Source organism: Cupressus sempervirens, chromosome 5 (genome assembly GCF_028749045.1).
Source record: "Cupressus sempervirens isolate cs-2001-9-10 chromosome 5, ASM2874904v1, whole genome shotgun sequence".
Classification (NCBI taxonomy): domain Eukaryota; kingdom Viridiplantae; phylum Streptophyta; class Pinopsida; order Cupressales; family Cupressaceae; genus Cupressus; species Cupressus sempervirens.
In genome coordinates, this window is record NC_143122.1 from 442,101,883 (window position 1) to 442,109,602 (window position 7,720).

Consider the following 7,720-nt stretch of genomic DNA (forward strand, 5'->3'; position numbering starts at 1 on the left):
ATGGATATAGCATACAAAAAACACTATGGAGGATACATAACATTAGATGAGGCTTATGGAAAGTATCTATACTATTATTTTGCTACATCACAATGAAATCTAATCAATGATTATATTATCATGTGGTTGAATGGTGGTCCAAGTTGCTCAAGCTTTGATGGTTATGTTTATGAGCACGGTCCTTTTAATTTTGAAGTTGGAAATCCTAGAAGTTTGCCCATGCTACATCTTAACCCATACTCCTGGTCAAAGGTCTCAAGTATCATCTATTTAGATTCTCTTTCTGGTGTTAGTTTTTCATGCTCTACAATAGTCAATGACTAAAATACTGGAGGCTTTCAGACAGCTAAAGATACTCATTCTTTCCTTTTAAAATGGTTTGAGGAATATCCCAAGTTCCTTTCAAATCCATTCTTTATTGCTAGAGAATTTTTTGTAGGGATCTACATTCCAACTCTGGCATCAGAAGTTTCTAAGTGAATTGTAGCTGGTGTAAAACCTATTTTAAATTTTTAGGGGTATATGGTAGGAAATGGGGTCATAGATGATACATTTGATGGAAATGCACTTGTCCCATTTATTCATGGAATGGGTCTTATACCAAGCTCTCTATTTGAGGAAATAAAGGATGTTTGTAAGAGAAATTACCAGTATTCTACAAGTGCAAGGTATTCTATGAAATTAAATGAGATTGATGAGCTTGTTTATAGGCTTAATGAATATGACATTCTTGAGCCATGTTACCATGCAACCAAAGTACAAGACATGGTTGTTAGCCAACACAACTTGCTCAAGAGCTGCAAGCATCTAGGTGAGACTAGAAAACCTCATCCAGTAAGATGGAGGATCTTTGGTTGTGCTTGGCCTCTCAAAGCACTAGTTGTAGATGGAATTGTTCCAACATGGCCATAGCTCTCTTAAAGTATCCCTTGCATTAATGACCAGGTTGTGAAAGTTTGGTTGAATGATGAATCAGTGAGGAATGCTATACATGCTAAGAAGAAGGCAACATATGGAGAATGGGATCTGTGCACAGGTTGCATTAATTACAACCATGATGCTAGAAGTATGATCAAATACCATACAAATCTTACAAGCAAAGGATACAATGCATTGATTTATAGTGGTGATCATGATATGTGTGTGCCTTTCACTTGATTTGAGGCTTGGACAAGGTCATTGGGGTATGCAATAATAGATAAATGGTGCCCCTAGATTGTGAAATGGTAAGTTAGCTAAACTGCAAAAGGAAAAAACCCCATTTGAGTTTTAATGACAATATAACTTCTAGAATTCATTGAAGATGAAACCCTTATGTAACAGAGAAAAAAAAATAGAACGAAAAATATTTTTAAATATAAGCTCTATATTCATAACAACATATGTTTCAAAGTCTCATCAGCTCCAAAAATAGAAGGGGAAAAATAACTAGCAAACCCTCAGTTTCAAAATTCAAGCTTCATCTCTACAGTAGCAAACAAAAACAATCAAAAAACCCTCATTTTTTAAAGTGGTGATCAACATTTTTAAAACCCTCAATAGTAGATTTAAAGAAAGCAAAAACTCCAGATGCATCTCGATAGAGAAAGAGAGAAAAAAACATTCTTGAAGGTTATAGCTACAACATAAGCTAGAGAATGTGAGAAGGAAAATAGCAAATAAGCATTACCTTTGATGCTTGATAGAAGACTTAGCAAAAGGGCAACCAAAAAATGAAACTCTCAATTATGACTACATAGAAAATCCTTTTAAACTCTAAATGCTGTTAAAAAATGTAGGAAATGTGAAGAATACATAAATTTCCAATAGCATCAAGCAAAATATGGCCGCTCAGACATAAACATCTCCAGCAATCCCTCTCATGGCGGTCATAAAAAAACCAGTGAAAATCCTCATTTTTTCCTCTCGACCTTTCTAGACTTTGAATGCCAAATTTTAAAAGAAAATGAATGAATTAGGGTTGGAAATACATCATATATTATGTCGTTTATCATTTTTTACTTTCTTTTGAAGTCCTCTGGTTATGCATGGGATTTTAATCCCTTTTGAGAAAACTTTATATTTGTTTTGTGTGTGTGTGTGTGTGTGGGGGGGGGGGGGGGGGGGGGTTGTTTATGCAATACCTTAGGTTCTATATAAGGTTTTATTTACCTTATTTCTTTTTGCATAAGTTGTATATCATTGTAAAAGAAAAATATTTAAATGATGAAGTTATAAATCATTTAATATGTATTCTATTTTTAATGCAAAAAGGAGGTGACTAGATTAATTTCATGTTCACGGTCTTCAAGGAAGGAGTCAGTTTCAAAACATCAGGAGCCTTTTTAGGATGAAGTTTGGAGGTCGAATTTGACTTTATTATGGTAGCTGAGGGGTCTTGATGTCCAGTTAGAGATTTTTCTTGGCTGTTGAAGATGAGTCATAGGTTTCATAATGAGTTACTGGAGTCTTATGAGTAATAAGACTTCATTTCTAGAAGTTTCTAAGTCCTCATTTTTGGGCTATCTTTCTGCATTCAACCTAAGTGTTGGGTTTGTATCCACTTAATCATATAAGACATTTATATATTGGCCAGTATAAACCACAATGACCTTCTAATTTTAACCCAAATGAGGACATAATGGATATTGAAAAAACAATATCTTTGATCATATTTACATGATTAACAATGGGAACATTTACAAAATACTAGTTTTTTTCTCAAGTTGATACTCACATATTTTCATGGTATCGATAATGTTTCAAAATATTGATTTACTTTGTACATCTCATACGCATGTCTTATTGCTATATAATTATATTGTTTATAAGTTTTCTACAAGGTTCAATTATATAAAAGTATTTATTTCTCAACATAAAAATGTGCATTCACTGGGTGCTAATGGAACACAGGTACAACAACATAATTTACAATTGAAATAATTATTCAAATTTCTTGACTAAGCATTTTTACTCTATATCTTTCGCATCATGACATAAGAAATTATCTATGGAAAATTTTATTAGTACATATGCTTATTAAAATAGAGAACTTATAATTCAATGACCTTATAATACATATTTCTTGCATCCTCTTAACATGGATTTATTATTTACATGTATGGTATAATAGAATTTACCTTTAAAAAATAAAAATACAAGAATACAATTCCTTAGGGAATTTACCCATTAGTTATATTCTTACTGCATGTCCTAAAAAAGTTTCTTCTTGCAATAATGTGTATTACTTAAAGTTTATGTATTCACATTCAATTTCCTGAGCAAGTTGACCAATTCTTATTAATTCCTTCATATCTTGTGAATAAAGTTCATAAATTAAAAGGTAAATCTAACAATGCAATGATATATCTAATTGTTCATGATATACAATTCCCTCCCCCCTACCCCACCCATTTTTCTTACTACGAGTCTCCCCCTATACACAAATCTTAGTAATCCATTTAGAATGACAATATTAGTGAGTAAAGCCACTAGTTGACAAACTTTATATTAATGCTCAAATAGTTTGGAATTAGAATTTAAGCTTCCAATTTACTAATTGAATAACTTTACTAATGTGTCGTTACATGTACTATTTACATTTTGTCTACAAATATAAAATTAGTTGGATTTCAATATTTGATTAAAGTTATTTTTTCTTAAGAGCTTTTCTACAACAAGATTCTTTATTTCCATGTCATTAACTTTTATTTAGATTTTAGGCAATATGTTATGTGTGCTTTAGTAGGAAGTTAATAATCACATACTCTAAGTTTCTCATTATTAATTTAATGATTTCTATAACCTTCCACTTTAGGACTATTTGATGTATAAAAAATTTACTCATAGAACTAAGATTATATTCATGTTCAAAATCTACCATGATGTACCTATTTGGTTCACTATTACAATTCCCCTATTGCAAGGTCTAAGTACAACTATAGGTAATAATTACTTGAACAAGTAAATTCATGTAATGCATTACTACCTTACTTATTCAATTAGAAGGAAATGTCCCATCATAAAATTTAAATCAATCACTAAATAAATAGTCACGATTTAATAAATATTACTTTTCATTAATAATGCACGATTTCTTAAATATTTACAACATAATTTCCATAATAAGAATTGTAGTGGCTAAGTTGTTACTTTCCTTTGTATGATAATAGTTTAGTATGGCTTAGAATTTGGTTGAACCTTACGATGCACTTATTTAATTGATCTTAATAATTGTTACAATCTAGTTGAATTTGGTTAATCTAGATTAAGTTAATCTAAAATCCTCTAAAGAAATTACTTCAAATTTATTAGTTATACCCTTTATATATTAACTTTACTTTTCTCACCCAAGATCATAACTATTAAAATTCCATAATGCTCAAAATCTTGCCTCAAAAGCATATCTACAATATGTTTTAAGTCATTCACCTTTTAGTCCATTTGAATGCTTCCCTAATGTTATTCAATTTATAATGGAGTAATTATCTTTTTATTTTAGAGCTACAACAATGACTAATTTTAGACTTAGAACTTATAATGAAAATACTTAATTAATATCTCCTACTAAAGCCTACCAAAGAATAAACTGATTTTTTTTTAATGAATAGATGTTTTCCATTAATTAAAATTTAAAGATACATATTCACAAAAAAAGGGGGTTGGTGGATACAAGATCACCCCACAAGTTCAAATGGCACAAGGTTGGATTAACAGCTATTCATTAAAAAGAAAAAACATATATAAGCATAAAACCCTCAGGATGCAAGAGTAGTGCCAACCGAGGGTGGGTCTTTATTGTCAGAACCCTAGAAGTCCTTAGGGTTGGTGGTTGGCTCAATGGGAGCCCAACCATCAGCAAAAGTAGTATCAACATCTTTATCTCCCTCCTATATAGTCGAATAAATGGCAAAGTCCAATTAAGGGAAAGTCCACTTGGGGTCAAGCTGCACAGATGACCAACCCACATCAAGGGTAGTAGGAGGAGCCATCAGGGACTAGCCCAAGCACAACCTCCATGGAGGTGAGGCCAAGCAGTAAAAACCACCAAAACCACTGGGATAGCAATGATGAGGTTGAGACTGAGGAGTATGCAAGCAACATGTAGATCTAGTCTAACCTTGTTGGTGACCACAAGGAGGAGCAAAGTCACTAGATAAAGTGTTTGTAGGCACACAGGCAATCGTACAAGGTGTATTTCCATAATGAGCTAATAACTCCTGTAGGTGAGCCACATCCAGTGCTATTTTTTTAGTTTTTACTTGAATTTGCATCATGACATTATTATAGATACGTGCTTTAGAGTACATAGAAAAATGAATATCAAGAAAGCTATGAGAGAATAAAACAACATTGTGGTCCTTCCAAATAGTAACCAAAATCTCCATTCTGAAAGCATGCCAATGATCTCTCAGCACAACTATATGCCAAGTGAAATCCTCTAGATGAAAAGGCTTGAAAAAGTCATGGATCCAAAGTCAATACTTCTAGGCTCTTCTACAAAACCAGACGATGTGCAGGAAGCTCTCAAGCTAGCCATAAAAAGGACATCTAAGATCTAAGACTCCCAGATATCAGAACCGAGGACCCAAAAGCAAGCCTTGGAAGAGGAGGCACAAGGAAAAGTGAGCAATCTTTGGCTCTATAATGGAATGCCAAATAGTGGTAAATCTATTACTCCAAGTTTTATAGGAAGAATGAAAATGCTAGTGTTGATTGAGAGTATCAACCATCAGAAGATGGGGGACTAGCCATCGATTGATTTAATACCCCAGCTTGGACTTGTAACTAGTCATAGGAGTGGCAGGATACCACTTCCAATCTCTCTACAATGGGCGAGATGAGTAAAGACCAAGCTTGTATAAAAAATTGGGAGGCACTACAGAAACTAGAAGATGAATTGTTTAATAATCTACACGGATCAACTTAAATTTTATCTGTAGGTCCTCCCATGAGTGAAGGCTCATAGTAACCCATGAAAATAAATCCTTGGGAGTTTTGATACCCCTTCAAAACAAGTGCAGAGCACTGGCTCCTCGTATCTTGGTTAAAGGAACACCTTGAGCCACAAACAAGGGAGACCACCAAAGGTTTTGCTGGCTCATTGAGAGGCCATCTCTGAACCCATTACCTACCTAGTGAAGCCAAGGTTTGAGGGCTTCCCAAGCTTTCCAAATTCTCTTAACAACAAAATTTTCCTGAATCTTAATAGGTTCAGGAGTCACAAGAAGGGTCTGAAAGCCAATCACCTTCTAGGTAGGTTGGTTAACCAGAAAGCCTGAAGAAATGTAGTGTTGTAATAAAATTTTCTAGGCCTCATCTCTAATGAGGGCCTAAATGACCCACTTATCACAAAGGGAAATCCCCTTCTTACAAGTGGAAAGCAACCCAATCCCACCATAATCTTTAGGAAAACAACAATAATCCCAAGCTACTCTATGAAAATCATGATGCACTGCATCAGAGGCCTAGAGAAATTCCCAGAGGAGATGCTCAAGCTTGAGGTATGAAGCTTTGGAAGGGGCCCAATGGGAAGAGTAGTAGACATGTGTAGCAACAAGCACTTTAGAATAGATTTGAAACTTTTCCATAAGGGAGAGTGGCTTAGTGATCCAATATTCTAGCTTCTTCTCAATCTGTGTGAGAACAACATTCCACAACTCCACAGGGGAGGCTTGAAAAGAAAGGGAATGCCCAAAACTTACAAATTTATCCATGTTGAACACATTTCCACCCATACTACTGCAACCATAGAGGGCCTAACAAGAAAGATTGTCTGTAACAAACGGTGACCTAGAGGCAAGACAAAAAGTACGCAAGGTGTTGGCAATATTGTCTTCATCTTCCACCAAAGTAAGGAAGGAATCATCAAAAAAATGGCCATTAAGAAGCTATGTGGAGGACTCTAGAAGAGAGATTCCATGCACTAGACCCTGAGAGATGGCATTGGCAAGAAGATAACCAAAACTTTCAACTACCAACACATAGAGAAAAGTACAAGAGGAAAACCTTGTTGAATAGATCTAAAGAGCCAAAAGCTTTAGATTGCCTCCCATTAATGGTGATGCAAGCAGAGGCATCACCAAAAAGCATCTGCATAGACTGCAAAAAAACTAGATCAAATCCCAAAGCTTGAAGCATGGCCAAGATGAAAGGCCATTTAATCTGGTCATAAGCTTTTGCAAAATCAATCTTGAGAAATAAATCATGTTGCTTGGATTGCCGAGCCCATTTCATACCTTCCCAAACAGTAATGATGTTATCCAAAATATAGTAGGATTTGATGAAACCAATTTGTTTAGGGTAAACAATTGAGGGAGCAAATGCCAAATTTTAAGAGAGGGCTTTGGCAATGATCTTGTAGGAGACATTCAATAAAGTGATGGGCCTCCAGTTGTAGATTTCCTCAAGATCACCAACTTTAGGTATGAACTTAATATTACCCTTGTTTATAATGTTTCCTAGGGAATTAGAATTGTAAGCTTTACAATTGACCTAAAGTAAATTAGGGCCAATATCATCCCATAGGATTTTGTAAAACTTACAAGGAAAGTCATCATAGCTAGGGGCCTTGTCATCAACCATTGAAAGGACAAATTCCTTCAGGTCCACAAGCATTAACTTTTGCTCACAAAAGACATATTTCTCAGGAGAAAGCCTATTAGGAGTAATAGCAAGGAAAGCTTGCAAAGCTTGGTGACATGTAGTAAATGACCTCTAAGCCATGAAAATGTACTCATAG

At 34.5% G+C, this 7,720-nt stretch overlaps 1 pseudogene; it reads left to right on the plus strand.

The window, feature by feature from the left end:
• LOC149556689 (serine carboxypeptidase 1 pseudogene) lies at positions 1–1,230 on the plus strand (annotated as a pseudogene).
• The last annotated feature ends 6,490 nt before the right edge of the window (positions 1,231–7,720 follow it).